Source organism: Musa acuminata, unplaced genomic scaffold (genome assembly GCF_036884655.1).
Source record: "Musa acuminata AAA Group cultivar baxijiao unplaced genomic scaffold, Cavendish_Baxijiao_AAA HiC_scaffold_652, whole genome shotgun sequence".
In the NCBI taxonomy this organism is placed as follows: Eukaryota; Viridiplantae; Streptophyta; class Magnoliopsida; order Zingiberales; family Musaceae; genus Musa; species Musa acuminata.
Window position 1 is genome coordinate 1 of NW_027020888.1, and position 26,108 is coordinate 26,108.

The following is a 26,108-nucleotide window of genomic DNA, read 5'->3' on the forward strand; positions in this document are numbered from 1 at the left end:
GAGAGTTTTAAGTAAGTCTTTTGGCCGCTCGGGGCGCAAAAAGGAGTGCAACACGAGGACTTCCCAGGGGGTCACCCATCCTAGTACTACTCTCGCCCAAGCACGCTTAACTTCGGAGTTCTGATGGGATCCGGTGCTTTAGTGCTGGTATGATCGCACTCGTTTTGTGTGCGTCGTCCCTCGCCTTTGTGCACGTCGCGGACGGCGCATATCGACGACCGGAGCCCATTGCGCGCCCCGAAACCTCTCGAACGATCTCGGAATCGCCATCGTCGGATCTCTCCGATGCCCACGAGGCCGACCGCGTACCGGACACGGCAAGCGCGCGCCGAAACCATCGGGACTTTCTCGAACGAACTCGGAATCGCTATTGCGGCCCCATTCCGGAAAGCTCTCTCCGAGCCCCACGAGACTGACTGCGTAGCGGTCACGGCGAATTCCGAGGCCCAAAACCATCGCCTCGGAGGTCGACGGGAGAGGTTTTGGCCGCTCGGGGCGCAAAAAGGAGTGCAACACGAGGACTTCCCATGGGGTCACCCATCCTGGAACCATACATGTCTGATCATTGTATGTTTACGAAGAAATTTTTAGATGATGACTTCATTTACATGTTACTGACACATTTACTGTTGGCCATGATGCTGGAAAAATTGAAAAGCTTAAAGGAGAGTTTTAAGTAAGTCTTTTGGCCGCTCGGGGCGCAAAAAGGAGTGCAACACGAGGACTTCCCAGGGGGTCACCCATCCTAGTACTACTCTCGCCCAAGCACGCTTAACTTCGGAGTTCTGATGGGATCCGGTGCTTTAGTGCTGGTATGATCGCACTCGTTTTGTGTGCGTCGTCCCTCGCCTTTGTGCACGTCGCGGACGGCGCATATCGACGACCGGAGCCCATTGCGCGCCCCGAAACCTCTCGAACGATCTCGGAATCGCCATCGTCGGATCTCTCCGATGCCCACGAGGCCGACCGCGTACCGGACACGGCAAGCGCGCGCCGAAACCATCGGGACTTTCTCGAACGAACTCGGAATCGCTATTGCGGCCCCATTCCGGAAAGCTCTCTCCGAGCCCCACGAGACTGACTGCGTAGCGGTCACGGCGAATTCCGAGGCCCAAAACCATCGCCTCGGAGGTCGACGGGAGAGGTTTTGGCCGCTCGGGGCGCAAAAAGGAGTGCAACACGAGGACTTCCCATGGGGTCACCCATCCTGGAACCATACATGTCTGATCATTGTATGTTTACGAAGAAATTTTTAGATGATGACTTCATTTACATGTTACTGACACATTTACTGTTGGCCATGATGCTGGAAAAATTGAAAAGCTTAAAGGAGAGTTTTAAGTAAGTCTTTTGGCCGCTCGGGGCGCAAAAAGGAGTGCAACACGAGGACTTCCCAGGGGGTCACCCATCCTAGTACTACTCTCGCCCAAGCACGCTTAACTTCGGAGTTCTGATGGGATCCGGTGCTTTAGTGCTGGTATGATTGCACTCGTTTTGTGTGCGTCGTCCCTCGCCTTTGTGCACGTCGCGGACGGCGCATATCGACGACCGGAGCCCATTGCGCGCCCCGAAACCTCTCGAACGATCTCGGAATCGCCATCGTCGGATCTCTCCGATGCCCACGAGGCCGACCGCGTACCGGACACGGCAAGCGCGCGCCGAAACCATCGGGACTTTCTCGAACGAACTCGGAATCGCTATTGCGGCCCCATTCCGGAAAGCTCTCTCCGAGCCCCACGAGACTGACTGCGTAGCGGTCACGGCGAATTCCGAGGCCCAAAACCATCGCCTCGGAGGTCGACGGGAGAGGTTTTGGCCGCTCGGGGCGCAAAAAGGAGTGCAACACGAGGACTTCCCATGGGGTCACCCATCCTGGAACCATACATGTCTGATCATTGTATGTTTACGAAGAAATTTTTAGATGATGACTTCATTTACATGTTACTGACACATTTACTGTTGGCCATGATGCTGGAAAAATTGAAAAGCTTAAAGGAGAGTTTTAAGTAAGTCTTTTGGCCGCTCGGGGCGCAAAAAGGAGTGCAACACGAGGACTTCCCAGGGGGTCACCCATCCTAGTACTACTCTCGCCCAAGCACGCTTAACTTCGGAGTTCTGATGGGATCCGGTGCTTTAGTGCTGGTATGATCGCACTCGTTTTGTGTGCGTCGTCCCTCGCCTTTGTGCACGTCGCGGACGGCGCATATCGACGACCGGAGCCCATTGCGCGCCCCGAAACCTCTCGAACGATCTCGGAATCGCCATCGTCGGATCTCTCCGATGCCCACGAGGCCGACCGCGTACCGGACACGGCAAGCGCGCGCCGAAACCATCGGGACTTTCTCGAACGAACTCGGAATCGCTATTGCGGCCCCATTCCGGAAAGCTCTCTCCGAGCCCCACGAGACTGACTGCGTAGCGGTCACGGCGAATTCCGAGGCCCAAAACCATCGCCTCGGAGGTCGACGGGAGAGGTTTTGGCCGCTCGGGGCGCAAAAAGGAGTGCAACACGAGGACTTCCCATGGGGTCACCCATCCTGGAACCATACATGTCTGATCATTGTATGTTTACGAAGAAATTTTTAGATGATGACTTCATTTACATGTTACTGACACATTTACTGTTGGCCATGATGCTGGAAAAATTGAAAAGCTTAAAGGAGAGTTTTAAGTAAGTCTTTTGGCCGCTCGGGGCGCAAAAAGGAGTGCAACACGAGGACTTCCCAGGGGGTCACCCATCCTAGTACTACTCTCGCCCAAGCACGCTTAACTTCGGAGTTCTGATGGGATCCGGTGCTTTAGTGCTGGTATGATCGCACTCGTTTTGTGTGCGTCGTCCCTCGCCTTTGTGCACGTCGCGGACGGCGCATATCGACGACCGGAGCCCATTGCGCGCCCCGAAACCTCTCGAACGATCTCGGAATCGCCATCGTCGGATCTCTCCGATGCCCACGAGGCCGACCGCGTACCGGACACGGCAAGCGCGCGCCGAAACCATCGGGACTTTCTCGAACGAACTCGGAATCGCTATTGCGGCCCCATTCCGGAAAGCTCTCTCCGAGCCCCACGAGACTGACTGCGTAGCGGTCACGGCGAATTCCGAGGCCCAAAACCATCGCCTCGGAGGTCGACGGGAGAGGTTTTGGCCGCTCGGGGCGCAAAAAGGAGTGCAACACGAGGACTTCCCATGGGGTCACCCATCCTGGAACCATACATGTCTGATCATTGTATGTTTACGAAGAAATTTTTAGATGATGACTTCATTTACATGTTACTGACACATTTACTGTTGGCCATGATGCTGGAAAAATTGAAAAGCTTAAAGGAGAGTTTTAAGTAAGTCTTTTGGCCGCTCGGGGCGCAAAAAGGAGTGCAACACGAGGACTTCCCAGGGGGTCACCCATCCTAGTACTACTCTCGCCCAAGCACGCTTAACTTCGGAGTTCTGATGGGATCCGGTGCTTTAGTGCTGGTATGATCGCACTCGTTTTGTGTGCGTCGTCCCTCGCCTTTGTGCACGTCGCGGACGGCGCATATCGACGACCGGAGCCCATTGCGCGCCCCGAAACCTCTCGAACGATCTCGGAATCGCCATCGTCGGATCTCTCCGATGCCCACGAGGCCGACCGCGTACCGGACACGGCAAGCGCGCGCCGAAACCATCGGGACTTTCTCGAACGAACTCGGAATCGCTATTGCGGCCCCATTCCGGAAAGCTCTCTCCGAGCCCCACGAGACTGACTGCGTAGCGGTCACGGCGAATTCCGAGGCCCAAAACCATCGCCTCGGAGGTCGACGGGAGAGGTTTTGGCCGCTCGGGGCGCAAAAAGGAGTGCAACACGAGGACTTCCCATGGGGTCACCCATCCTGGAACCATACATGTCTGATCATTGTATGTTTACGAAGAAATTTTTAGATGATGACTTCATTTACATGTTACTGACACATTTACTGTTGGCCATGATGCTGGAAAAATTGAAAAGCTTAAAGGAGAGTTTTAAGTAAGTCTTTTGGCCGCTCGGGGCGCAAAAAGGAGTGCAACACGAGGACTTCCCAGGGGGTCACCCATCCTAGTACTACTCTCGCCCAAGCACGCTTAACTTCGGAGTTCTGATGGGATCCGGTGCTTTAGTGCTGGTATGATCGCACTCGTTTTGTGTGCGTCGTCCCTCGCCTTTGTGCACGTCGCGGACGGCGCATATCGACGACCGGAGCCCATTGCGCGCCCCGAAACCTCTCGAACGATCTCGGAATCGCCATCGTCGGATCTCTCCGATGCCCACGAGGCCGACCGCGTACCGGACACGGCAAGCGCGCGCCGAAACCATCGGGACTTTCTCGAACGAACTCGGAATCGCTATTGCGGCCCCATTCCGGAAAGCTCTCTCCGAGCCCCACGAGACTGACTGCGTAGCGGTCACGGCGAATTCCGAGGCCCAAAACCATCGCCTCGGAGGTCGACGGGAGAGGTTTTGGCCGCTCGGGGCGCAAAAAGGAGTGCAACACGAGGACTTCCCATGGGGTCACCCATCCTGGAACCATACATGTCTGATCATTGTATGTTTACGAAGAAATTTTTAGATGATGACTTCATTTACATGTTACTGACACATTTACTGTTGGCCATGATGCTGGAAAAATTGAAAAGCTTAAAGGAGAGTTTTAAGTAAGTCTTTTGGCCGCTCGGGGCGCAAAAAGGAGTGCAACACGAGGACTTCCCAGGGGGTCACCCATCCTAGTACTACTCTCGCCCAAGCACGCTTAACTTCGGAGTTCTGATGGGATCCGGTGCTTTAGTGCTGGTATGATCGCACTCGTTTTGTGTGCGTCGTCCCTCGCCTTTGTGCACGTCGCGGACGGCGCATATCGACGACCGGAGCCCATTGCGCGCCCCGAAACCTCTCGAACGATCTCGGAATCGCCATCGTCGGATCTCTCCGATGCCCACGAGGCCGACCGCGTACCGGACACGGCAAGCGCGCGCCGAAACCATCGGGACTTTCTCGAACGAACTCGGAATCGCTATTGCGGCCCCATTCCGGAAAGCTCTCTCCGAGCCCCACGAGACTGACTGCGTAGCGGTCACGGCGAATTCCGAGGCCCAAAACCATCGCCTCGGAGGTCGACGGGAGAGGTTTTGGCCGCTCGGGGCGCAAAAAGGAGTGCAACACGAGGACTTCCCATGGGGTCACCCATCCTGGAACCATACATGTCTGATCATTGTATGTTTACGAAGAAATTTTTAGATGATGACTTCATTTACATGTTACTGACACATTTACTGTTGGCCATGATGCTGGAAAAATTGAAAAGCTTAAAGGAGAGTTTTAAGTAAGTCTTTTGGCCGCTCGGGGCGCAAAAAGGAGTGCAACACGAGGACTTCCCAGGGGGTCACCCATCCTAGTACTACTCTCGCCCAAGCACGCTTAACTTCGGAGTTCTGATGGGATCCGGTGCTTTAGTGCTGGTATGATCGCACTCGTTTTGTGTGCGTCGTCCCTCGCCTTTGTGCACGTCGCGGACGGCGCATATCGACGACCGGAGCCCATTGCGCGCCCCGAAACCTCTCGAACGATCTCGGAATCGCCATCGTCGGATCTCTCCGATGCCCACGAGGCCGACCGCGTACCGGACACGGCAAGCGCGCGCCGAAACCATCGGGACTTTCTCGAACGAACTCGGAATCGCTATTGCGGCCCCATTCCGGAAAGCTCTCTCCGAGCCCCACGAGACTGACTGCGTAGCGGTCACGGCGAATTCCGAGGCCCAAAACCATCGCCTCGGAGGTCGACGGGAGAGGTTTTGGCCGCTCGGGGCGCAAAAAGGAGTGCAACACGAGGACTTCCCATGGGGTCACCCATCCGGAACCATACATGTCTGATCATTGTATGTTTACGAAGAAATTTTTAGATGATGACTTCATTTACATGTTACTGACACATTTACTGTTGGCCATGATGCTGGAAAAATTGAAAAGCTTAAAGGAGAGTTTTAAGTAAGTCTTTTGGCCGCTCGGGGCGCAAAAAGGAGTGCAACACGAGGACTTCCCAGGGGGTCACCCATCCTAGTACTACTCTCGCCCAAGCACGCTTAACTTCGGAGTTCTGATGGGATCCGGTGCTTTAGTGCTGGTATGATCGCACTCGTTTTGTGTGCGTCGTCCCTCGCCTTTGTGCACGTCGCGGACGGCGCATATCGACGACCGGAGCCCATTGCGCGCCCCGAAACCTCTCGAACGATCTCGGAATCGCCATCGTCGGATCTCTCCGATGCCCACGAGGCCGACCGCGTACCGGACACGGCAAGCGCGCGCCGAAACCATCGGGACTTTCTCGAACGAACTCGGAATCGCTATTGCGGCCCCATTCCGGAAAGCTCTCTCCGAGCCCCACGAGACTGACTGCGTAGCGGTCACGGCGAATTCCGAGGCCCAAAACCATCGCCTCGGAGGTCGACGGGAGAGGTTTTGGCCGCTCGGGGCGCAAAAAGGAGTGCAACACGAGGACTTCCCATGGGGTCACCCATCCTGGAACCATACATGTCTGATCATTGTATGTTTACGAAGAAATTTTTAGATGATGACTTCATTTACATGTTACTGACACATTTACTGTTGGCCATGATGCTGGAAAAATTGAAAAGCTTAAAGGAGAGTTTTAAGTAAGTCTTTTGGCCGCTCGGGGCGCAAAAAGGAGTGCAACACGAGGACTTCCCAGGGGGTCACCCATCCTAGTACTACTCTCGCCCAAGCACGCTTAACTTCGGAGTTCTGATGGGATCCGGTGCTTTAGTGCTGGTATGATCGCACTCGTTTTGTGTGCGTCGTCCCTCGCCTTTGTGCACGTCGCGGACGGCGCATATCGACGACCGGAGCCCATTGCGCGCCCCGAAACCTCTCGAACGATCTCGGAATCGCCATCGTCGGATCTCTCCGATGCCCACGAGGCCGACCGCGTACCGGACACGGCAAGCGCGCGCCGAAACCATCGGGACTTTCTCGAACGAACTCGGAATCGCTATTGCGGCCCCATTCCGGAAAGCTCTCTCCGAGCCCCACGAGACTGACTGCGTAGCGGTCACGGCGAATTCCGAGGCCCAAAACCATCGCCTCGGAGGTCGACGGGAGAGGTTTTGGCCGCTCGGGGCGCAAAAAGGAGTGCAACACGAGGACTTCCCATGGGGTCACCCATCCTGGAACCATACATGTCTGATCATTGTATGTTTACGAAGAAATTTTTAGATGATGACTTCATTTACATGTTACTGACACATTTACTGTTGGCCATGATGCTGGAAAAATTGAAAAGCTTAAAGGAGAGTTTTAAGTAAGTCTTTTGGCCGCTCGGGGCGCAAAAAGGAGTGCAACACGAGGACTTCCCAGGGGGTCACCCATCCTAGTACTACTCTCGCCCAAGCACGCTTAACTTCGGAGTTCTGATGGGATCCGGTGCTTTAGTGCTGGTATGATCGCACTCGTTTTGTGTGCGTCGTCCCTCGCCTTTGTGCACGTCGCGGACGGCGCATATCGACGACCGGAGCCCATTGCGCGCCCCGAAACCTCTCGAACGATCTCGGAATCGCCATCGTCGGATCTCTCCGATGCCCACGAGGCCGACCGCGTACCGGACACGGCAAGCGCGCGCCGAAACCATCGGGACTTTCTCGAACGAACTCGGAATCGCTATTGCGGCCCCATTCCGGAAAGCTCTCTCCGAGCCCCACGAGACTGACTGCGTAGCGGTCACGGCGAATTCCGAGGCCCAAAACCATCGCCTCGGAGGTCGACGGGAGAGGTTTTGGCCGCTCGGGGCGCAAAAAGGAGTGCAACACGAGGACTTCCCATGGGGTCACCCATCCTGGAACCATACATGTCTGATCATTGTATGTTTACGAAGAAATTTTTAGATGATGACTTCATTTACATGTTACTGACACATTTACTGTTGGCCATGATGCTGGAAAAATTGAAAAGCTTAAAGGAGAGTTTTAAGTAAGTCTTTTGGCCGCTCGGGGCGCAAAAAGGAGTGCAACACGAGGACTTCCCAGGGGGTCACCCATCCTAGTACTACTCTCGCCCAAGCACGCTTAACTTCGGAGTTCTGATGGGATCCGGTGCTTTAGTGCTGGTATGATCGCACTCGTTTTGTGTGCGTCGTCCCTCGCCTTTGTGCACGTCGCGGACGGCGCATATCGACGACCGGAGCCCATTGCGCGCACCCGAAACCTCTCGAACGATCTCGGAATCGCCATCGTCGGATCTCTCCGATGCCCACGAGGCCGACCGCGTACCGGACACGGCAAGCGCGCGCCGAAACCATCGGGACTTTCTCGAACGAACTCGGAATCGCTATTGCGGCCCCATTCCGGAAAGCTCTCTCCGAGCCCCACGAGACTGACTGCGTAGCGGTCACGGCGAATTCCGAGGCCCAAAACCATCGCCTCGGAGGTCGACGGGAGAGGTTTTGGCCGCTCGGGGCGCAAAAAGGAGTGCAACACGAGGACTTCCCATGGGGTCACCCATCCTGGAACCATACATGTCTGATCATTGTATGTTTACGAAGAAATTTTTAGATGATGACTTCATTTACATGTTACTGACACATTTACTGTTGGCCATGATGCTGGAAAAATTGAAAAGCTTAAAGGAGAGTTTTAAGTAAGTCTTTTGGCCGCTCGGGGCGCAAAAAGGAGTGCAACACGAGGACTTCCCAGGGGGTCACCCATCCTAGTACTACTCTCGCCCAAGCACGCTTAACTTCGGAGTTCTGATGGGATCCGGTGCTTTAGTGCTGGTATGATCGCACTCGTTTTGTGTGCGTCGTCCCTCGCCTTTGTGCACGTCGCGGACGGCGCATATCGACGACCGGAGCCCATTGCGCGCCCCGAAACCTCTCGAACGATCTCGGAATCGCCATCGTCGGATCTCTCCGATGCCCACGAGGCCGACCGCGTACCGGACACGGCAAGCGCGCGCCGAAACCATCGGGACTTTCTCGAACGAACTCGGAATCGCTATTGCGGCCCCATTCCGGAAAGCTCTCTCCGAGCCCCACGAGACTGACTGCGTAGCGGTCACGGCGAATTCCGAGGCCCAAAACCATCGCCTCGGAGGTCGACGGGAGAGGTTTTGGCCGCTCGGGGCGCAAAAAGGAGTGCAACACGAGGACTTCCCATGGGGTCACCCATCCTGGAACCATACATGTCTGATCATTGTATGTTTACGAAGAAATTTTTAGATGATGACTTCATTTACATGTTACTGACACATTTACTGTTGGCCATGATGCTGGAAAAATTGAAAAGCTTAAAGGAGAGTTTTAAGTAAGTCTTTTGGCCGCTCGGGGCGCAAAAAGGAGTGCAACACGAGGACTTCCCAGGGGGTCACCCATCCTAGTACTACTCTCGCCCAAGCACGCTTAACTTCGGAGTTCTGATGGGATCCGGTGCTTTAGTGCTGGTATGATCGCACTCGTTTTGTGTGCGTCGTCCCTCGCCTTTGTGCACGTCGCGGACGGCGCATATCGACGACCGGAGCCCATTGCGCGCCCCGAAACCTCTCGAACGATCTCGGAATCGCCATCGTCGGATCTCTCCGATGCCCACGAGGCCGACCGCGTACCGGACACGGCAAGCGCGCGCCGAAACCATCGGGACTTTCTCGAACGAACTCGGAATCGCTATTGCGGCCCCATTCCGGAAAGCTCTCTCCGAGCCCCACGAGACTGACTGCGTAGCGGTCACGGCGAATTCCGAGGCCCAAAACCATCGCCTCGGAGGTCGACGGGAGAGGTTTTGGCCGCTCGGGGCGCAAAAAGGAGTGCAACACGAGGACTTCCCATGGGGTCACCCATCCTGGAACCATACATGTCTGATCATTGTATGTTTACGAAGAAATTTTTAGATGATGACTTCATTTACATGTTACTGACACATTTACTGTTGGCCATGATGCTGGAAAAATTGAAAAGCTTAAAGGAGAGTTTTAAGTAAGTCTTTTGGCCGCTCGGGGCGCAAAAAGGAGTGCAACACGAGGACTTCCCAGGGGGTCACCCATCCTAGTACTACTCTCGCCCAAGCACGCTTAACTTCGGAGTTCTGATGGGATCCGGTGCTTTAGTGCTGGTATGATCGCACTCGTTTTGTGTGCGTCGTCCCTCGCCTTTGTGCACGTCGCGGACGGCGCATATCGACGACCGGAGCCCATTGCGCGCCCCGAAACCTCTCGAACGATCTCGGAATCGCCATCGTCGGATCTCTCCGATGCCCACGAGGCCGACCGCGTACCGGACACGGCAAGCGCGCGCCGAAACCATCGGGACTTTCTCGAACGAACTCGGAATCGCTATTGCGGCCCCATTCCGGAAAGCTCTCTCCGAGCCCCACGAGACTGACTGCGTAGCGGTCACGGCGAATTCCGAGGCCCAAAACCATCGCCTCGGAGGTCGACGGGAGAGGTTTTGGCCGCTCGGGGCGCAAAAAGGAGTGCAACACGAGGACTTCCCATGGGGTCACCCATCCTGGAACCATACATGTCTGATCATTGTATGTTTACGAAGAAATTTTTAGATGATGACTTCATTTACATGTTACTGACACATTTACTGTTGGCCATGATGCTGGAAAAATTGAAAAGCTTAAAGGAGAGTTTTAAGTAAGTCTTTTGGCCGCTCGGGGCGCAAAAAGGAGTGCAACACGAGGACTTCCCAGGGGGTCACCCATCCTAGTACTACTCTCGCCCAAGCACGCTTAACTTCGGAGTTCTGATGGGATCCGGTGCTTTAGTGCTGGTATGATCGCACTCGTTTTGTGTGCGTCGTCCCTCGCCTTTGTGCACGTCGCGGACGGCGCATATCGACGACCGGAGCCCATTGCGCGCCCCGAAACCTCTCGAACGATCTCGGAATCGCCATCGTCGGATCTCTCCGATGCCCACGAGGCCGACCGCGTACCGGACACGGCAAGCGCGCGCCGAAACCATCGGGACTTTCTCGAACGAACTCGGAATCGCTATTGCGGCCCCATTCCGGAAAGCTCTCTCCGAGCCCCACGAGACTGACTGCGTAGCGGTCACGGCGAATTCCGAGGCCCAAAACCATCGCCTCGGAGGTCGACGGGAGAGGTTTTGGCCGCTCGGGGCGCAAAAAGGAGTGCAACACGAGGACTTCCCATGGGGTCACCCATCCTGGAACCATACATGTCTGATCATTGTATGTTTACGAAGAAATTTTTAGATGATGACTTCATTTACATGTTACTGACACATTTACTGTTGGCCATGATGCTGGAAAAATTGAAAAGCTTAAAGGAGAGTTTTAAGTAAGTCTTTTGGCCGCTCGGGGCGCAAAAAGGAGTGCAACACGAGGACTTCCCAGGGGGTCACCCATCCTAGTACTACTCTCGCCCAAGCACGCTTAACTTCGGAGTTCTGATGGGATCCGGTGCTTTAGTGCTGGTATGATCGCACTCGTTTTGTGTGCGTCGTCCCTCGCCTTTGTGCACGTCGCGGACGGCGCATATCGACGACCGGAGCCCATTGCGCGCCCCGAAACCTCTCGAACGATCTCGGAATCGCCATCGTCGGATCTCTCCGATGCCCACGAGGCCGACCGCGTACCGGACACGGCAAGCGCGCGCCGAAACCATCGGGACTTTCTCGAACGAACTCGGAATCGCTATTGCGGCCCCATTCCGGAAAGCTCTCTCCGAGCCCCACGAGACTGACTGCGTAGCGGTCACGGCGAATTCCGAGGCCCAAAACCATCGCCTCGGAGGTCGACGGGAGAGGTTTTGGCCGCTCGGGGCGCAAAAAGGAGTGCAACACGAGGACTTCCCATGGGGTCACCCATCCTGGAACCATACATGTCTGATCATTGTATGTTTACGAAGAAATTTTTAGATGATGACTTCATTTACATGTTACTGACACATTTACTGTTGGCCATGATGCTGGAAAAATTGAAAAGCTTAAAGGAGAGTTTTAAGTAAGTCTTTTGGCCGCTCGGGGCGCAAAAAGGAGTGCAACACGAGGACTTCCCAGGGGGTCACCCATCCTAGTACTACTCTCGCCCAAGCACGCTTAACTTCGGAGTTCTGATGGGATCCGGTGCTTTAGTGCTGGTATGATCGCACTCGTTTTGTGTGCGTCGTCCCTCGCCTTTGTGCACGTCGCGGACGGCGCATATCGACGACCGGAGCCCATTGCGCGCCCCGAAACCTCTCGAACGATCTCGGAATCGCCATCGTCGGATCTCTCCGATGCCCACGAGGCCGACCGCGTACCGGACACGGCAAGCGCGCGCCGAAACCATCGGGACTTTCTCGAACGAACTCGGAATCGCTATTGCGGCCCCATTCCGGAAAGCTCTCTCCGAGCCCCACGAGACTGACTGCGTAGCGGTCACGGCGAATTCCGAGGCCCAAAACCATCGCCTCGGAGGTCGACGGGAGAGGTTTTGGCCGCTCGGGGCGCAAAAAGGAGTGCAACACGAGGACTTCCCATGGGGTCACCCATCCTGGAACCATACATGTCTGATCATTGTATGTTTACGAAGAAATTTTTAGATGATGACTTCATTTACATGTTACTGACACATTTACTGTTGGCCATGATGCTGGAAAAATTGAAAAGCTTAAAGGAGAGTTTTAAGTAAGTCTTTTGGCCGCTCGGGGCGCAAAAAGGAGTGCAACACGAGGACTTCCCAGGGGGTCACCCATCCTAGTACTACTCTCGCCCAAGCACGCTTAACTTCGGAGTTCTGATGGGATCCGGTGCTTTAGTGCTGGTATGATCGCACTCGTTTTGTGTGCGTCGTCCCTCGCCTTTGTGCACGTCGCGGACGGCGCATATCGACGACCGGAGCCCATTGCGCGCCCCGAAACCTCTCGAACGATCTCGGAATCGCCATCGTCGGATCTCTCCGATGCCCACGAGGCCGACCGCGTACCGGACACGGCAAGCGCGCGCCGAAACCATCGGGACTTTCTCGAACGAACTCGGAATCGCTATTGCGGCCCCATTCCGGAAAGCTCTCTCCGAGCCCCACGAGACTGACTGCGTAGCGGTCACGGCGAATTCCGAGGCCCAAAACCATCGCCTCGGAGGTCGACGGGAGAGGTTTTGGCCGCTCGGGGCGCAAAAAGGAGTGCAACACGAGGACTTCCCATGGGGTCACCCATCCTGGAACCATACATGTCTGATCATTGTATGTTTACGAAGAAATTTTTAGATGATGACTTCATTTACATGTTACTGACACATTTACTGTTGGCCATGATGCTGGAAAAATTGAAAAGCTTAAAGGAGAGTTTTAAGTAAGTCTTTTGGCCGCTCGGGGCGCAAAAAGGAGTGCAACACGAGGACTTCCCAGGGGGTCACCCATCCTAGTACTACTCTCGCCCAAGCACGCTTAACTTCGGAGTTCTGATGGGATCCGGTGCTTTAGTGCTGGTATGATCGCACTCGTTTTGTGTGCGTCGTCCCTCGCCTTTGTGCACGTCGCGGACGGCGCATATCGACGACCGGAGCCCATTGCGCGCCCCGAAACCTCTCGAACGATCTCGGAATCGCCATCGTCGGATCTCTCCGATGCCCACGAGGCCGACCGCGTACCGGACACGGCAAGCGCGCGCCGAAACCATCGGGACTTTCTCGAACGAACTCGGAATCGCTATTGCGGCCCCATTCCGGAAAGCTCTCTCCGAGCCCCACGAGACTGACTGCGTAGCGGTCACGGCGAATTCCGAGGCCCAAAACCATCGCCTCGGAGGTCGACGGGAGAGGTTTTGGCCGCTCGGGGCGCAAAAAGGAGTGCAACACGAGGACTTCCCATGGGGTCACCCATCCTGGAACCATACATGTCTGATCATTGTATGTTTACGAAGAAATTTTTAGATGATGACTTCATTTACATGTTACTGACACATTTACTGTTGGCCATGATGCTGGAAAAATTGAAAAGCTTAAAGGAGAGTTTTAAGTAAGTCTTTTGGCCGCTCGGGGCGCAAAAAGGAGTGCAACACGAGGACTTCCCAGGGGGTCACCCATCCTAGTACTACTCTCGCCCAAGCACGCTTAACTTCGGAGTTCTGATGGGATCCGGTGCTTTAGTGCTGGTATGATCGCACTCGTTTTGTGTGCGTCGTCCCTCGCCTTTGTGCACGTCGCGGACGGCGCATATCGACGACCGGAGCCCATTGCGCGCCCCGAAACCTCTCGAACGATCTCGGAATCGCCATCGTCGGATCTCTCCGATGCCCACGAGGCCGACCGCGTACCGGACACGGCAAGCGCGCGCCGAAACCATCGGGACTTTCTCGAACGAACTCGGAATCGCTATTGCGGCCCCATTCCGGAAAGCTCTCTCCGAGCCCCACGAGACTGACTGCGTAGCGGTCACGGCGAATTCCGAGGCCCAAAACCATCGCCTCGGAGGTCGACGGGAGAGGTTTTGGCCGCTCGGGGCGCAAAAAGGAGTGCAACACGAGGACTTCCCATGGGGTCACCCATCCTGGAACCATACATGTCTGATCATTGTATGTTTACGAAGAAATTTTTAGATGATGACTTCATTTACATGTTACTGACACATTTACTGTTGGCCATGATGCTGGAAAAATTGAAAAGCTTAAAGGAGAGTTTTAAGTAAGTCTTTTGGCCGCTCGGGGCGCAAAAAGGAGTGCAACACGAGGACTTCCCAGGGGGTCACCCATCCTAGTACTACTCTCGCCCAAGCACGCTTAACTTCGGAGTTCTGATGGGATCCGGTGCTTTAGTGCTGGTATGATCGCACTCGTTTTGTGTGCGTCGTCCCTCGCCTTTGTGCACGTCGCGGACGGCGCATATCGACGACCGGAGCCCATTGCGCGCCCCGAAACCTCTCGAACGATCTCGGAATCGCCATCGTCGGATCTCTCCGATGCCCACGAGGCCGACCGCGTACCGGACACGGCAAGCGCGCGCCGAAACCATCGGGACTTTCTCGAACGAACTCGGAATCGCTATTGCGGCCCCATTCCGGAAAGCTCTCTCCGAGCCCCACGAGACTGACTGCGTAGCGGTCACGGCGAATTCCGAGGCCCAAAACCATCGCCTCGGAGGTCGACGGGAGAGGTTTTGGCCGCTCGGGGCGCAAAAAGGAGTGCAACACGAGGACTTCCCATGGGGTCACCCATCCTGGAACCATACATGTCTGATCATTGTATGTTTACGAAGAAATTTTTAGATGATGACTTCATTTACATGTTACTGACACATTTACTGTTGGCCATGATGCTGGAAAAATTGAAAAGCTTAAAGGAGAGTTTTAAGTAAGTCTTTTGGCCGCTCGGGGCGCAAAAAGGAGTGCAACACGAGGACTTCCCAGGGGGTCACCCATCCTAGTACTACTCTCGCCCAAGCACGCTTAACTTCGGAGTTCTGATGGGATCCGGTGCTTTAGTGCTGGTATGATCGCACTCGTTTTGTGTGCGTCGTCCCTCGCCTTTGTGCACGTCGCGGACGGCGCATATCGACGACCGGAGCCCATTGCGCGCCCCGAAACCTCTCGAACGATCTCGGAATCGCCATCGTCGGATCTCTCCGATGCCCACGAGGCCGACCGCGTACCGGACACGGCAAGCGCGCGCCGAAACCATCGGGACTTTCTCGAACGAACTCGGAATCGCTATTGCGGCCCCATTCCGGAAAGCTCTCTCCGAGCCCCACGAGACTGACTGCGTAGCGGTCACGGCGAATTCCGAGGCCCAAAACCATCGCCTCGGAGGTCGACGGGAGAGGTTTTGGCCGCTCGGGGCGCAAAAAGGAGTGCAACACGAGGACTTCCCATGGGGTCACCCATCCTGGAACCATACATGTCTGATCATTGTATGTTTACGAAGAAATTTTTAGATGATGACTTCATTTACATGTTACTGACACATTTACTGTTGGCCATGATGCTGGAAAAATTGAAAAGCTTAAAGGAGAGTTTTAAGTAAGTCTTTTGGCCGCTCGGGGCGCAAAAAGGAGTGCAACACGAGGACTTCCCAGGGGGTCACCCATCCTAGTACTACTCTCGCCCAAGCACGCTTAACTTCGGAGTTCTGATGGGATCCGGTGCTTTAGTGCTGGTATGATCGCACTCGTTTTGTGTGCGTCGTCCCTCGCCTTTGTGCACGTCGCGGACGGCGCATATCGACGACCGGAGCCCATTGCGCGCCCCGAAACCTCTCGAACGATCTCGGAATCGCCATCGTCGGATCTCTCCGATGCCCACGAGGCCGACCGCGTACCGGACACGGCAAGCGCGCGCCGAAACCATCGGGACTTTCTCGAACGAACTCGGAATCGCTATTGCGGCCCCATTCCGGAAAGCTCTCTCCGAGCCCCACGAGACTGACTGCGTAGCGGTCACGGCGAATTCCGAGGCCCAAAACCATCGCCTCGGAGGTCGACGGGAGAGGTTTTGGCCGCTCGGGGCGCAAAAAGGAGTGCAACACGAGGACTTCCCATGGGGTCACCCATCCTGGAACCATACATGTCTGATCATTGTATGTTTACGAAGAAATTTTTAGATGATGACTTCATTTACATGTTACTGACACATTTACTGTTGGCCATGATGCTGGAAAAATTGAAAAGCTTAAAGGAGAGTTTTAAGTAAGTCTTTTGGCCGCTCGGGGCGCAAAAAGGAGTGCAACACGAGGACTTCCCAGGGGGTCACCCATCCTAGTACTACTCTCGCCCAAGCACGCTTAACTTCGGAGTTCTGATGGGATCCGGTGCTTTAGTGCTGGTATGATCGCACTCGTTTTGTGTGCGTCGTCCCTCGCCTTTGTGCACGTCGCGGACGGCGCATATCGACGACCGGAGCCCATTGCGCGCCCCGAAACCTCTCGAACGATCTCGGAATCGCCATCGTCGGATCTCTCCGATGCCCACGAGGCCGACCGCGTACCGGACACGGCAAGCGCGCGCCGAAACCATCGGGACTTTCTCGAACGAACTCGGAATCGCTATTGCGGCCCCATTCCGGAAAGCTCTCTCCGAGCCCCACGAGACTGACTGCGTAGCGGTCACGGCGAATTCCGAGGCCCAAAACCATCGCCTCGGAGGTCGACGGGAGAGGTTTTGGCCGCTCGGGGCGCAAAAAGGAGTGCAACACGAGGACTTCCCATGGGGTCACCCATCCTGGAACCATACATGTCTGATCATTGTATGTTTACGAAGAAATTTTTAGATGATGACTTCATTTACATGTTACTGACACATTTACTGTTGGCCATGATGCTGGAAAAATTGAAAAGCTTAAAGGAGAGTTTTAAGTAAGTCTTTTGGCCGCTCGGGGCGCAAAAAGGAGTGCAACACGAGGACTTCCCAGGGGGTCACCCATCCTAGTACTACTCTCGCCCAAGCACGCTTAACTTCGGAGTTCTGATGGGATCCGGTGCTTTAGTGCTGGTATGATCGCACTCGTTTTGTGTGCGTCGTCCCTCGCCTTTGTGCACGTCGCGGACGGCGCATATCGACGACCGGAGCCCATTGCGCGCCCCGAAACCTCTCGAACGATCTCGGAATCGCCATCGTCGGATCTCTCCGATGCCCACGAGGCCGACCGCGTACCGGACACGGCAAGCGCGCGCCGAAACCATCGGGACTTTCTCGAACGAACTCGGAATCGCTATTGCGGCCCCATTCCGGAAAGCTCTCTCCGAGCCCCACGAGACTGACTGCGTAGCGGTCACGGCGAATTCCGAGGCCCAAAACCATCGCCTCGGAGGTCGACGGGAGAGGTTTTGGCCGCTCGGGGCGCAAAAAGGAGTGCAACACGAGGACTTCCCATGGGGTCACCCATCCTGGAACCATACATGTCTGATCATTGTATGTTTACGAAGAAATTTTTAGATGATGACTTCATTTACATGTTACTGACACATTTACTGTTGGCCATGATGCTGGAAAAATTGAAAAGCTTAAAGGAGAGTTTTAAGTAAGTCTTTTGGCCGCTCGGGGCGCAAAAAGGAGTGCAACACGAGGACTTCCCAGGGGGTCACCCATCCTAGTACTACTCTCGCCCAAGCACGCTTAACTTCGGAGTTCTGATGGGATCCGGTGCTTTAGTGCTGGTATGATCGCACTCGTTTTGTGTGCGTCGTCCCTCGCCTTTGTGCACGTCGCGGACGGCGCATATCGACGACCGGAGCCCATTGCGCGCCCCGAAACCTCTCGAACGATCTCGGAATCGCCATCGTCGGATCTCTCCGATGCCCACGAGGCCGACCGCGTACCGGACACGGCAAGCGCGCGCCGAAACCATCGGGACTTTCTCGAACGAACTCGGAATCGCTATTGCGGCCCCATTCCGGAAAGCTCTCTCCGAGCCCCACGAGACTGACTGCGTAGCGGTCACGGCGAATTCCGAGGCCCAAAACCATCGCCTCGGAGGTCGACGGGAGAGGTTTTGGCCGCTCGGGGCGCAAAAAGGAGTGCAACACGAGGACTTCCCATGGGGTCACCCATCCTGGAACCATACATGTCTGATCATTGTATGTTTACGAAGAAATTTTTAGATGATGACTTCATTTACATGTTACTGACACATTTACTGTTGGCCATGATGCTGGAAAAATTGAAAAGCTTAAAGGAGAGTTTTAAGTAAGTCTTTTGGCCGCTCGGGGCGCAAAAAGGAGTGCAACACGAGGACTTCCCAGGGGGTCACCCATCCTAGTACTACTCTCGCCCAAGCACGCTTAACTTCGGAGTTCTGATGGGATCCGGTGCTTTAGTGCTGGTATGATCGCACTCGTTTTGTGTGCGTCGTCCCTCGCCTTTGTGCACGTCGCGGACGGCGCATATCGACGACCGGAGCCCATTGCGCGCCCCGAAACCTCTCGAACGATCTCGGAATCGCCATCGTCGGATCTCTCCGATGCCCACGAGGCCGACCGCGTACCGGACACGGCAAGCGCGCGCCGAAACCATCGGGACTTTCTCGAACGAACTCGGAATCGCTATTGCGGCCCCATTCCGGAAAGCTCTCTCCGAGCCCCACGAGACTGACTGCGTAGCGGTCACGGCGAATTCCGAGGCCCAAAACCATCGCCTCGGAGGTCGACGGGAGAGGTTTTGGCCGCTCGGGGCGCAAAAAGGAGTGCAACACGAGGACTTCCCATGGGGTCACCCATCCTGGAACCATACATGTCTGATCATTGTATGTTTACGAAGAAATTTTTAGATGATGACTTCATTTACATGTTACTGACACATTTACTGTTGGCCATGATGCTGGAAAAATTGAAAAGCTTAAAGGAGAGTTTTAAGTAAGTCTTTTGGCCGCTCGGGGCGCAAAAAGGAGTGCAACACGAGGACTTCCCAGGGGGTCACCCATCCTAGTACTACTCTCGCCCAAGCACGCTTAACTTCGGAGTTCTGATGGGATCCGGTGCTTTAGTGCTGGTATGATCGCACTCGTTTTGTGTGCGTCGTCCCTCGCCTTTGTGCACGTCGCGGACGGCGCATATCGACGACCGGAGCCCATTGCGCGCCCCGAAACCTCTCGAACGATCTCGGAATCGCCATCGTCGGATCTCTCCGATGCCCACGAGGCCGACCGCGTACCGGACACGGCAAGCGCGCGCCGAAACCATCGGGACTTTCTCGAACGAACTCGGAATCGCTATTGCGGCCCCATTCCGGAAAGCTCTCTCCGAGCCCCACGAGACTGACTGCGTAGCGGTCACGGCGAATTCCGAGGCCCAAAACCATCGCCTCGGAGGTCGACGGGAGAGGTTTTGGCCGCTCGGGGCGCAAAAAGGAGTGCAACACGAGGACTTCCCATGGGGTCACCCATCCTGGAACCATACATGTCTGATCATTGTATGTTTACGAAGAAATTTTTAGATGATGACTTCATTTACATGTTACTGACACATTTACTGTTGGCCATGATGCTGGAAAAATTGAAAAGCTTAAAGGAGAGTTTTAAGTAAGTCTTTTGGCCGCTCGGGGCGCAAAAAGGAGTGCAACACGAGGACTTCCCAGGGGGTCACCCATCCTAGTACTACTCTCGCCCAAGCACGCTTAACTTCGGAGTTCTGATGGGATCCGGTGCTTTAGTGCTGGTATGATCGCACTCGTTTTGTGTGCGTCGTCCCTCGCCTTTGTGCACGTCGCGGACGGCGCATATCGACGACCGGAGCCCATTGCGCGCCCCGAAACCTCTCGAACGATCTCGGAATCGCCATCGTCGGATCTCTCCGATGCCCACGAGGCCGACCGCGTACCGGACACGGCAAGCGCGCGCCGAAACCATCGGGACTTTCTCGAACGAACTCGGAATCGCTATTGCGGCCCCATTCCGGAAAGCTCTCTCCGAGCCCCACGAGACTGACTGCGTAGCGGTCACGGCGAATTCCGAGGCCCAAAACCATCGCCTCGGAGGTCGACGGGAGAGGTTTTGGCCGCTCGGGGCGCAAAAAGGAGTGCAACACGAGGACTTCCCATGGGGTCACCCATCCTGGAACCATACATGTCTGATCATTGTATGTTTACGAAGAAATTTTTAGATGATGACTTCATTTACATGTTACTGACACATTTACTGTTGGCCATGATGCTGGAAAAATTGAAAAGCTTAAAGGAGAGTTTTAAGTAAGTCTTTTGGCCGCTCGGGGCGCAAAAAGGAGTGCAACACGAGGACTTCCCAGGGGGTCACCCATCCTAGTACTACTCTCGCCCAAGCACGCTTAACTTCGGAGTTCTGATGGGATCCGGTGCTTTAGTGCTGGTATGATCGCACTCGTTTTGTGTGCGTCGTCCCTCGCCTTTGTGCACGTCGCGGACGGCGCATATCGACGACCGGAGCCCATTGCGCGCCCCGAAACCTCTCGAACGATCTCGGAATCGCCATCGTCGGATCTCTCCGATGCCCACGAGGCCGACCGCGTACCGGACACGGCAAGCGCGCGCCGAAACCATCGGGACTTTCTCGAACGAACTCGGAATCGCTATTGCGGCCCCATTCCGGAAAGCTCTCTCCGAGCCCCACGAGACTGACTGCGTAGCGGTCACGGCGAATTTCGAGGCCCAAAACCATCGCCTCGGAGGTCGACGGGAGAGGTTTTGGCCGCTCGGGGCGCAAAAAGGAGTGCAACACGAGGACTTCCCATGGGGTCACCCATCCTGGAACCATACATGTCTGATCATTGTATGTTTACGAAGAAATTTTTAGATGATGACTTCATTTACATGTTACTGACACATTTACTGTTGGCCATGATGCTGGAAAAATTGAAAAGCTTAAAGGAGAGTTTTAAGTAAGTCTTTTGGCCGCTCGGGGCGCAAAAAGGAGTGCAACACGAGGACTTCCCAGGGGGTCACCCATCCTAGTACTACTCTCGCCCAAGCACGCTTAACTTCGGAGTTCTGATGGGATCCGGTGCTTTAGTGCTGGTATGATCGCACTCGTTTTGTGTGCGTCGTCCCTCGCCTTTGTGCACGTCGCGGACGGCGCATATCGACGACCGGAGCCCATTGCGCGCCCCGAAACCTCTCGAACGATCTCGGAATCGCCATCGTCGGATCTCTCCGATGCCCACGAGGCCGACCGCGTACCGGACACGGCAAGCGCGCGCCGAAACCATCGGGACTTTCTCGAACGAACTCGGAATCGCTATTGCGGCCCCATTCCGGAAAGCTCTCTCCGAGCCCCACGAGACTGACTGCGTAGCGGTCACGGCGAATTCCGAGGCCCAAAACCATCGCCTCGGAGGTCGACGGGAGAGGTTTTGGCCGCTCGGGGCGCAAAAAGGAGTGCAACACGAGGACTTCCCATGGGGTCACCCATCCTGGAACCATACATGTCTGATCATTGTATGTTTACGAAGAAATTTTTAGATGATGACTTCATTTACATGTTACTGACACATTTACTGTTGGCCATGATGCTGGAAAAATTGAAAAGCTTAAAGGAGAGTTTTAAGTAAGTCTTTTGGCCGCTCGGGGCGCAAAAAGGAGTGCAACACGAGGACTTCCCAGGGGGTCACCCATCCTAGTACTACTCTCGCCCAAGCACGCTTAACTTCGGAGTTCTGATGGGATCCGGTGCTTTAGTGCTGGTATGATCGCACTCGTTTTGTGTGCGTCGTCCCTCGCCTTTGTGCACGTCGCGGACGGCGCATATCGACGACCGGAGCCCATTGCGCGCCCCGAAACCTCTCGAACGATCTCGGAATCGCCATCGTCGGATCTCTCCGATGCCCACGAGGCCGACCGCGTACCGGACACGGCAAGCGCGCGCCGAAACCATCGGGACTTTCTCGAACGAACTCGGAATCGCTATTGCGGCCCCATTCCGGAAAGCTCTCTCCGAGCCCCACGAGACTGACTGCGTAGCGGTCACGGCGAATTCCGAGGCCCAAAACCATCGCCTCGGAGGTCGACGGGAGAGGTTTTGGCCGCTCGGGGCGCAAAAAGGAGTGCAACACGAGGACTTCCCATGGGGTCACCCATCCTGGAACCATACATGTCTGATCATTGTATGTTTACGAAGAAATTTTTAGATGATGACTTCATTTACATGTTACTGACACATTTACTGTTGGCCATGATGCTGGAAAAATTGAAAAGCTTAAAGGAGAGTTTTAAGTAAGTCTTTTGGCCGCTCGGGGCGCAAAAAGGAGTGCAACACGAGGACTTCCCAGGGGGTCACCCATCCTAGTACTACTCTCGCCCAAGCACGCTTAACTTCGGAGTTCTGATGGGATCCGGTGCTTTAGTGCTGGTATGATCGCACTCGTTTTGTGTGCGTCGTCCCTCGCCTTTGTGCACGTCGCGGACGGCGCATATCGACGACCGGAGCCCATTGCGCGCCCCGAAACCTCTCGAACGATCTCGGAATCGCCATCGTCGGATCTCTCCGATGCCCACGAGGCCGACCGCGTACCGGACACGGCAAGCGCGCGCCGAAACCATCGGGACTTTCTCGAACGAACTCGGAATCGCTATTGCGGCCCCATTCCGGAAAGCTCTCTCCGAGCCCCACGAGACTGACTGCGTAGCGGTCACGGCGAATTCCGAGGCCCAAAACCATCGCCTCGGAGGTCGACGGGAGAGGTTTTGGCCGCTCGGGGCGCAAAAAGGAGTGCAACACGAGGACTTCCCATGGGGTCACCCATCCTGGAACCATACATGTCTGATCATTGTATGTTTACGAAGAAATTTTTAGATGATGACTTCATTTACATGTTACTGACACATTTACTGTTGGCCATGATGCTGGAAAAATTGAAAAGCTTAAAGGAGAGTTTTAAGTAAGTCTTTTGGCCGCTCGGGGCGCAAAAAGGAGTGCAACACGAGGACTTCCCAGGGGGTCACCCATCCTAGTACTACTCTCGCCCAAGCACGCTTAACTTCGGAGTTCTGATGGGATCCGGTGCTTTAGTGCTGGTATGATCGCACTCGTTTTGTGTGCGTCGTCCCTCGCCTTTGTGCACGTCGCGGACGGCGCATATCGACGACCGGAGCCCATTGCGCGCCCCGAAACCTCTCGAACGATCTCGGAATCGCCATCGTCGGATCTCTCCGATGCCCACGAGGCCGACCGCGTACCGGACACGGCAAGCGCGCGCCGAAACCATCGGGACTTTCTCGAACGAACTCGGAATCGCTATTGCGGCCCCATTCCGGAAAGCTCTCTCCGAGCCCCACGAGACTGACTGCGTAGCGGTCACGACGAATTCCGAGGCCCAAAACCATCGCCTCGGAGGTCGACGGGAGAGGTTTTGGCCGCTCGGGGCGCAAAAAGGAGTGCAACACGAGGACTTCCCATGGGGTCACCCATCCTGGAACCATACATGTCTGATCATTGTATGTTTACGAAGAAATTTTTAGATGATGACTTCATTTACATGTTACTGACACATTTACTGTTGGCCATGATGCTGGAAAAATTGAAAAGCTTAAAGGAGAGTTTTAAGTAAGTCTTTTGGCCGCTCGGGGCGCAAAAAGGAGTGCAACACGAGGACTTCCCAGGGGGTCACCCATCCTAGTACTACTCTCGCCCAAGCACGCTTAACTTCGGAGTTCTGATGGGATCCGGTGCTTTAGTGCTGGTATGATCGCACTCGTTTTGTGTGCGTCGTCCCTCGCCTTTGTGCACGTCGCGGACGGCGCATATCGACGACCGGAGCCCATTGCGCGCCCCGAAACCTCTCGAACGATCTCGGAATCGCCATCGTCGGATCTCTCCGATGCCCACGAGGCCGACCGCGTACCGGACACGGCAAGCGCGCGCCGAAACCATCGGGACTTTCTCGAACGAACTCGGAATCGCTATTGCGGCCCCATTCCGGAAAGCTCTCTCCGAGCCCCACGAGACTGACTGCGTAGCGGTCACGGCGAATTCCGAGGCCCAAAACCATCGCCTCGGAGGTCGACGGGAGAGGTTTTGGCCGCTCGGGGCGCAAAAAGGAGTGCAACACGAGGACTTCCCATGGGGTCACCCATCCTGGAACCATACATGTCTGATCATTGTATGTTTACGAAGAAATTTTTAGATGATGACTTCATTTACATGTTACTGACACATTTACTGTTGGCCATGATGCTGGAAAAATTGAAAAGCTTAAAGGAGAGTTTTAAGTAAGTCTTTTGGCCGCTCGGGGCGCAAAAAGGAGTGCAACACGAGGACTTCCCAGGGGGTCACCCATCCTAGTACTACTCTCGCCCAAGCACGCTTAACTTCGGAGTTCTGATGGGATCCGGTGCTTTAGTGCTGGTATGATCGCACTCGTTTTGTGTGCGTCGTCCCTCGCCTTTGTGCACGTCGCGGACGGCGCATATCGACGACCGGAGCCCATTGCGCGCCCCGAAACCTCTCGAACGATCTCGGAATCGCCATCGTCGGATCTCTCCGATGCCCACGAGGCCGACCGCGTACCGGACACGGCAAGCGCGCGCCGAAACCATCGGGACTTTCTCGAACGAACTCGGAATCGCTATTGCGGCCCCATTCCGGAAAGCTCTCTCCGAGCCCCACGAGACTGACTGCGTAGCGGTCACGGCGAATTCCGAGGCCCAAAACCATCGCCTCGGAGGTCGACGGGAGAGGTTTTGGCCGCTCGGGGCGCAAAAAGGAGTGCAACACGAGGACTTCCCATGGGGTCACCCATCCTGGAACCATACATGTCTGATCATTGTATGTTTACGAAGAAATTTTTAGATGATGACTTCATTTACATGTTACTGACACATTTACTGTTGGCCATGATGCTGGAAAAATTGAAAAGCTTAAAGGAGAGTTTTAAGTAAGTCTTTTGGCCGCTCGGGGCGCAAAAAGGAGTGCAACACGAGGACTTCCCAGGGGGTCACCCATCCTAGTACTACTCTCGCCCAAGCACGCTTAACTTCGGAGTTCTGATGGGATCCGGTGCTTTAGTGCTGGTATGATCGCACTCGTTTTGTGTGCGTCGTCCCTCGCCTTTGTGCACGTCGCGGACGGCGCATATCGACGACCGGAGCCCATTGCGCGCCCCGAAACCTCTCGAACGATCTCGGAATCGCCATCGTCGGATCTCTCCGATGCCCACGAGGCCGACCGCGTACCGGACACGGCAAGCGCGCGCCGAAACCATCGGGACTTTCTCGAACGAACTCGGAATCGCTATTGCGGCCCCATTCCGGAAAGCTCTCTCCGAGCCCCACGAGACTGACTGCGTAGCGGTCACGGCGAATTCCGAGGCCCAAAACCATCGCCTCGGAGGTCGACGGGAGAGGTTTTGGCCGCTCGGGGCGCAAAAAGGAGTGCAACACGAGGACTTCCCATGGGGTCACCCATCCTGGAACCATACATGTCTGATCATTGTATGTTTACGAAGAAATTTTTAGATGATGACTTCATTTACATGTTACTGACACATTTACTGTTGGCCATGATGCTGGAAAAATTGAAAAGCTTAAAGGAGAGTTTTAAGTAAGTCTTTTGGCCGCTCGGGGCGCAAAAAGGAGTGCAACACGAGGACTTCCCAGGGGGTCACCCATCCTAGTACTACTCTCGCCCAAGCACGCTTAACTTCGGAGTTCTGATGGGATCCGGTGCTTTAGTGCTGGTATGATCGCACTCGTTTTGTGTGCG

The 26,108-nt window shown here is 55.2% G+C and overlaps 40 non-coding genes across 40 annotated transcripts; all 40 read right to left on the reverse strand.

Moving 5' to 3' along the window:
• Positions 1-42: 42 nt before the first annotated feature.
• LOC135662816 (5S ribosomal RNA) lies at positions 43-161 on the reverse strand. The gene has a single exon (XR_010507985.1). It is a non-coding gene; the product is annotated as a 5S ribosomal RNA (ribosomal RNA).
• Positions 162-707: 546 nt separating this feature from the next.
• LOC135662828 (5S ribosomal RNA) lies at positions 708-826 on the reverse strand. Its single transcript, XR_010507996.1, has one exon. It is a non-coding gene; the product is annotated as a 5S ribosomal RNA (ribosomal RNA).
• Positions 827-1,372: 546 nt separating this feature from the next.
• Positions 1,373-1,491, reverse strand: LOC135662856 (5S ribosomal RNA). Its single transcript, XR_010508023.1, has one exon. It is a non-coding gene; the product is annotated as a 5S ribosomal RNA (ribosomal RNA).
• Positions 1,492-2,037: 546 nt separating this feature from the next.
• On the reverse strand, positions 2,038-2,156 carry LOC135662839 (5S ribosomal RNA). Its single transcript, XR_010508007.1, has one exon. It is a non-coding gene; the product is annotated as a 5S ribosomal RNA (ribosomal RNA).
• A 546-nt stretch (positions 2,157-2,702) lies between these two features.
• On the reverse strand, positions 2,703-2,821 carry LOC135662851 (5S ribosomal RNA). Its single transcript, XR_010508018.1, has one exon. It is a non-coding gene; the product is annotated as a 5S ribosomal RNA (ribosomal RNA).
• A 546-nt stretch (positions 2,822-3,367) lies between these two features.
• LOC135662857 (5S ribosomal RNA) lies at positions 3,368-3,486 on the reverse strand. Its single transcript, XR_010508024.1, has one exon. It is a non-coding gene; the product is annotated as a 5S ribosomal RNA (ribosomal RNA).
• A 546-nt stretch (positions 3,487-4,032) lies between these two features.
• LOC135662817 (5S ribosomal RNA) lies at positions 4,033-4,151 on the reverse strand. Its single transcript, XR_010507986.1, has one exon. It is a non-coding gene; the product is annotated as a 5S ribosomal RNA (ribosomal RNA).
• Positions 4,152-4,697: 546 nt separating this feature from the next.
• On the reverse strand, positions 4,698-4,816 carry LOC135662818 (5S ribosomal RNA). The gene has a single exon (XR_010507987.1). It is a non-coding gene; the product is annotated as a 5S ribosomal RNA (ribosomal RNA).
• A 546-nt stretch (positions 4,817-5,362) lies between these two features.
• On the reverse strand, positions 5,363-5,481 carry LOC135662819 (5S ribosomal RNA). The gene has a single exon (XR_010507988.1). It is a non-coding gene; the product is annotated as a 5S ribosomal RNA (ribosomal RNA).
• Positions 5,482-6,026: 545 nt separating this feature from the next.
• Positions 6,027-6,145, reverse strand: LOC135662820 (5S ribosomal RNA). The gene has a single exon (XR_010507989.1). It is a non-coding gene; the product is annotated as a 5S ribosomal RNA (ribosomal RNA).
• A 546-nt stretch (positions 6,146-6,691) lies between these two features.
• Positions 6,692-6,810, reverse strand: LOC135662821 (5S ribosomal RNA). The gene has a single exon (XR_010507990.1). It is a non-coding gene; the product is annotated as a 5S ribosomal RNA (ribosomal RNA).
• Positions 6,811-7,356: 546 nt separating this feature from the next.
• On the reverse strand, positions 7,357-7,475 carry LOC135662822 (5S ribosomal RNA). The gene has a single exon (XR_010507991.1). It is a non-coding gene; the product is annotated as a 5S ribosomal RNA (ribosomal RNA).
• A 546-nt stretch (positions 7,476-8,021) lies between these two features.
• LOC135662823 (5S ribosomal RNA) lies at positions 8,022-8,140 on the reverse strand. Its single transcript, XR_010507992.1, has one exon. It is a non-coding gene; the product is annotated as a 5S ribosomal RNA (ribosomal RNA).
• A 547-nt stretch (positions 8,141-8,687) lies between these two features.
• On the reverse strand, positions 8,688-8,806 carry LOC135662825 (5S ribosomal RNA). Its single transcript, XR_010507993.1, has one exon. It is a non-coding gene; the product is annotated as a 5S ribosomal RNA (ribosomal RNA).
• Positions 8,807-9,352: 546 nt separating this feature from the next.
• On the reverse strand, positions 9,353-9,471 carry LOC135662826 (5S ribosomal RNA). The gene has a single exon (XR_010507994.1). It is a non-coding gene; the product is annotated as a 5S ribosomal RNA (ribosomal RNA).
• Positions 9,472-10,017: 546 nt separating this feature from the next.
• LOC135662827 (5S ribosomal RNA) lies at positions 10,018-10,136 on the reverse strand. The gene has a single exon (XR_010507995.1). It is a non-coding gene; the product is annotated as a 5S ribosomal RNA (ribosomal RNA).
• Positions 10,137-10,682: 546 nt separating this feature from the next.
• LOC135662829 (5S ribosomal RNA) lies at positions 10,683-10,801 on the reverse strand. Its single transcript, XR_010507997.1, has one exon. It is a non-coding gene; the product is annotated as a 5S ribosomal RNA (ribosomal RNA).
• A 546-nt stretch (positions 10,802-11,347) lies between these two features.
• On the reverse strand, positions 11,348-11,466 carry LOC135662830 (5S ribosomal RNA). The gene has a single exon (XR_010507998.1). It is a non-coding gene; the product is annotated as a 5S ribosomal RNA (ribosomal RNA).
• Positions 11,467-12,012: 546 nt separating this feature from the next.
• LOC135662831 (5S ribosomal RNA) lies at positions 12,013-12,131 on the reverse strand. Its single transcript, XR_010507999.1, has one exon. It is a non-coding gene; the product is annotated as a 5S ribosomal RNA (ribosomal RNA).
• A 546-nt stretch (positions 12,132-12,677) lies between these two features.
• On the reverse strand, positions 12,678-12,796 carry LOC135662832 (5S ribosomal RNA). The gene has a single exon (XR_010508000.1). It is a non-coding gene; the product is annotated as a 5S ribosomal RNA (ribosomal RNA).
• A 546-nt stretch (positions 12,797-13,342) lies between these two features.
• On the reverse strand, positions 13,343-13,461 carry LOC135662833 (5S ribosomal RNA). Its single transcript, XR_010508001.1, has one exon. It is a non-coding gene; the product is annotated as a 5S ribosomal RNA (ribosomal RNA).
• A 546-nt stretch (positions 13,462-14,007) lies between these two features.
• On the reverse strand, positions 14,008-14,126 carry LOC135662834 (5S ribosomal RNA). Its single transcript, XR_010508002.1, has one exon. It is a non-coding gene; the product is annotated as a 5S ribosomal RNA (ribosomal RNA).
• Positions 14,127-14,672: 546 nt separating this feature from the next.
• LOC135662835 (5S ribosomal RNA) lies at positions 14,673-14,791 on the reverse strand. Its single transcript, XR_010508003.1, has one exon. It is a non-coding gene; the product is annotated as a 5S ribosomal RNA (ribosomal RNA).
• A 546-nt stretch (positions 14,792-15,337) lies between these two features.
• On the reverse strand, positions 15,338-15,456 carry LOC135662836 (5S ribosomal RNA). The gene has a single exon (XR_010508004.1). It is a non-coding gene; the product is annotated as a 5S ribosomal RNA (ribosomal RNA).
• A 546-nt stretch (positions 15,457-16,002) lies between these two features.
• Positions 16,003-16,121, reverse strand: LOC135662837 (5S ribosomal RNA). Its single transcript, XR_010508005.1, has one exon. It is a non-coding gene; the product is annotated as a 5S ribosomal RNA (ribosomal RNA).
• A 546-nt stretch (positions 16,122-16,667) lies between these two features.
• LOC135662838 (5S ribosomal RNA) lies at positions 16,668-16,786 on the reverse strand. Its single transcript, XR_010508006.1, has one exon. It is a non-coding gene; the product is annotated as a 5S ribosomal RNA (ribosomal RNA).
• Positions 16,787-17,332: 546 nt separating this feature from the next.
• On the reverse strand, positions 17,333-17,451 carry LOC135662840 (5S ribosomal RNA). The gene has a single exon (XR_010508008.1). It is a non-coding gene; the product is annotated as a 5S ribosomal RNA (ribosomal RNA).
• Positions 17,452-17,997: 546 nt separating this feature from the next.
• LOC135662841 (5S ribosomal RNA) lies at positions 17,998-18,116 on the reverse strand. Its single transcript, XR_010508009.1, has one exon. It is a non-coding gene; the product is annotated as a 5S ribosomal RNA (ribosomal RNA).
• Positions 18,117-18,662: 546 nt separating this feature from the next.
• Positions 18,663-18,781, reverse strand: LOC135662842 (5S ribosomal RNA). Its single transcript, XR_010508010.1, has one exon. It is a non-coding gene; the product is annotated as a 5S ribosomal RNA (ribosomal RNA).
• Positions 18,782-19,327: 546 nt separating this feature from the next.
• On the reverse strand, positions 19,328-19,446 carry LOC135662843 (5S ribosomal RNA). Its single transcript, XR_010508011.1, has one exon. It is a non-coding gene; the product is annotated as a 5S ribosomal RNA (ribosomal RNA).
• A 546-nt stretch (positions 19,447-19,992) lies between these two features.
• LOC135662844 (5S ribosomal RNA) lies at positions 19,993-20,111 on the reverse strand. The gene has a single exon (XR_010508012.1). It is a non-coding gene; the product is annotated as a 5S ribosomal RNA (ribosomal RNA).
• A 546-nt stretch (positions 20,112-20,657) lies between these two features.
• On the reverse strand, positions 20,658-20,776 carry LOC135662846 (5S ribosomal RNA). The gene has a single exon (XR_010508013.1). It is a non-coding gene; the product is annotated as a 5S ribosomal RNA (ribosomal RNA).
• Positions 20,777-21,322: 546 nt separating this feature from the next.
• Positions 21,323-21,441, reverse strand: LOC135662847 (5S ribosomal RNA). The gene has a single exon (XR_010508014.1). It is a non-coding gene; the product is annotated as a 5S ribosomal RNA (ribosomal RNA).
• Positions 21,442-21,987: 546 nt separating this feature from the next.
• On the reverse strand, positions 21,988-22,106 carry LOC135662848 (5S ribosomal RNA). The gene has a single exon (XR_010508015.1). It is a non-coding gene; the product is annotated as a 5S ribosomal RNA (ribosomal RNA).
• A 546-nt stretch (positions 22,107-22,652) lies between these two features.
• On the reverse strand, positions 22,653-22,771 carry LOC135662849 (5S ribosomal RNA). Its single transcript, XR_010508016.1, has one exon. It is a non-coding gene; the product is annotated as a 5S ribosomal RNA (ribosomal RNA).
• A 546-nt stretch (positions 22,772-23,317) lies between these two features.
• LOC135662850 (5S ribosomal RNA) lies at positions 23,318-23,436 on the reverse strand. The gene has a single exon (XR_010508017.1). It is a non-coding gene; the product is annotated as a 5S ribosomal RNA (ribosomal RNA).
• A 546-nt stretch (positions 23,437-23,982) lies between these two features.
• LOC135662852 (5S ribosomal RNA) lies at positions 23,983-24,101 on the reverse strand. Its single transcript, XR_010508019.1, has one exon. It is a non-coding gene; the product is annotated as a 5S ribosomal RNA (ribosomal RNA).
• A 546-nt stretch (positions 24,102-24,647) lies between these two features.
• On the reverse strand, positions 24,648-24,766 carry LOC135662853 (5S ribosomal RNA). Its single transcript, XR_010508020.1, has one exon. It is a non-coding gene; the product is annotated as a 5S ribosomal RNA (ribosomal RNA).
• Positions 24,767-25,312: 546 nt separating this feature from the next.
• LOC135662854 (5S ribosomal RNA) lies at positions 25,313-25,431 on the reverse strand. The gene has a single exon (XR_010508021.1). It is a non-coding gene; the product is annotated as a 5S ribosomal RNA (ribosomal RNA).
• A 546-nt stretch (positions 25,432-25,977) lies between these two features.
• LOC135662855 (5S ribosomal RNA) lies at positions 25,978-26,096 on the reverse strand. Its single transcript, XR_010508022.1, has one exon. It is a non-coding gene; the product is annotated as a 5S ribosomal RNA (ribosomal RNA).
• Between the last annotated feature and the right edge of the window lie 12 nt (positions 26,097-26,108).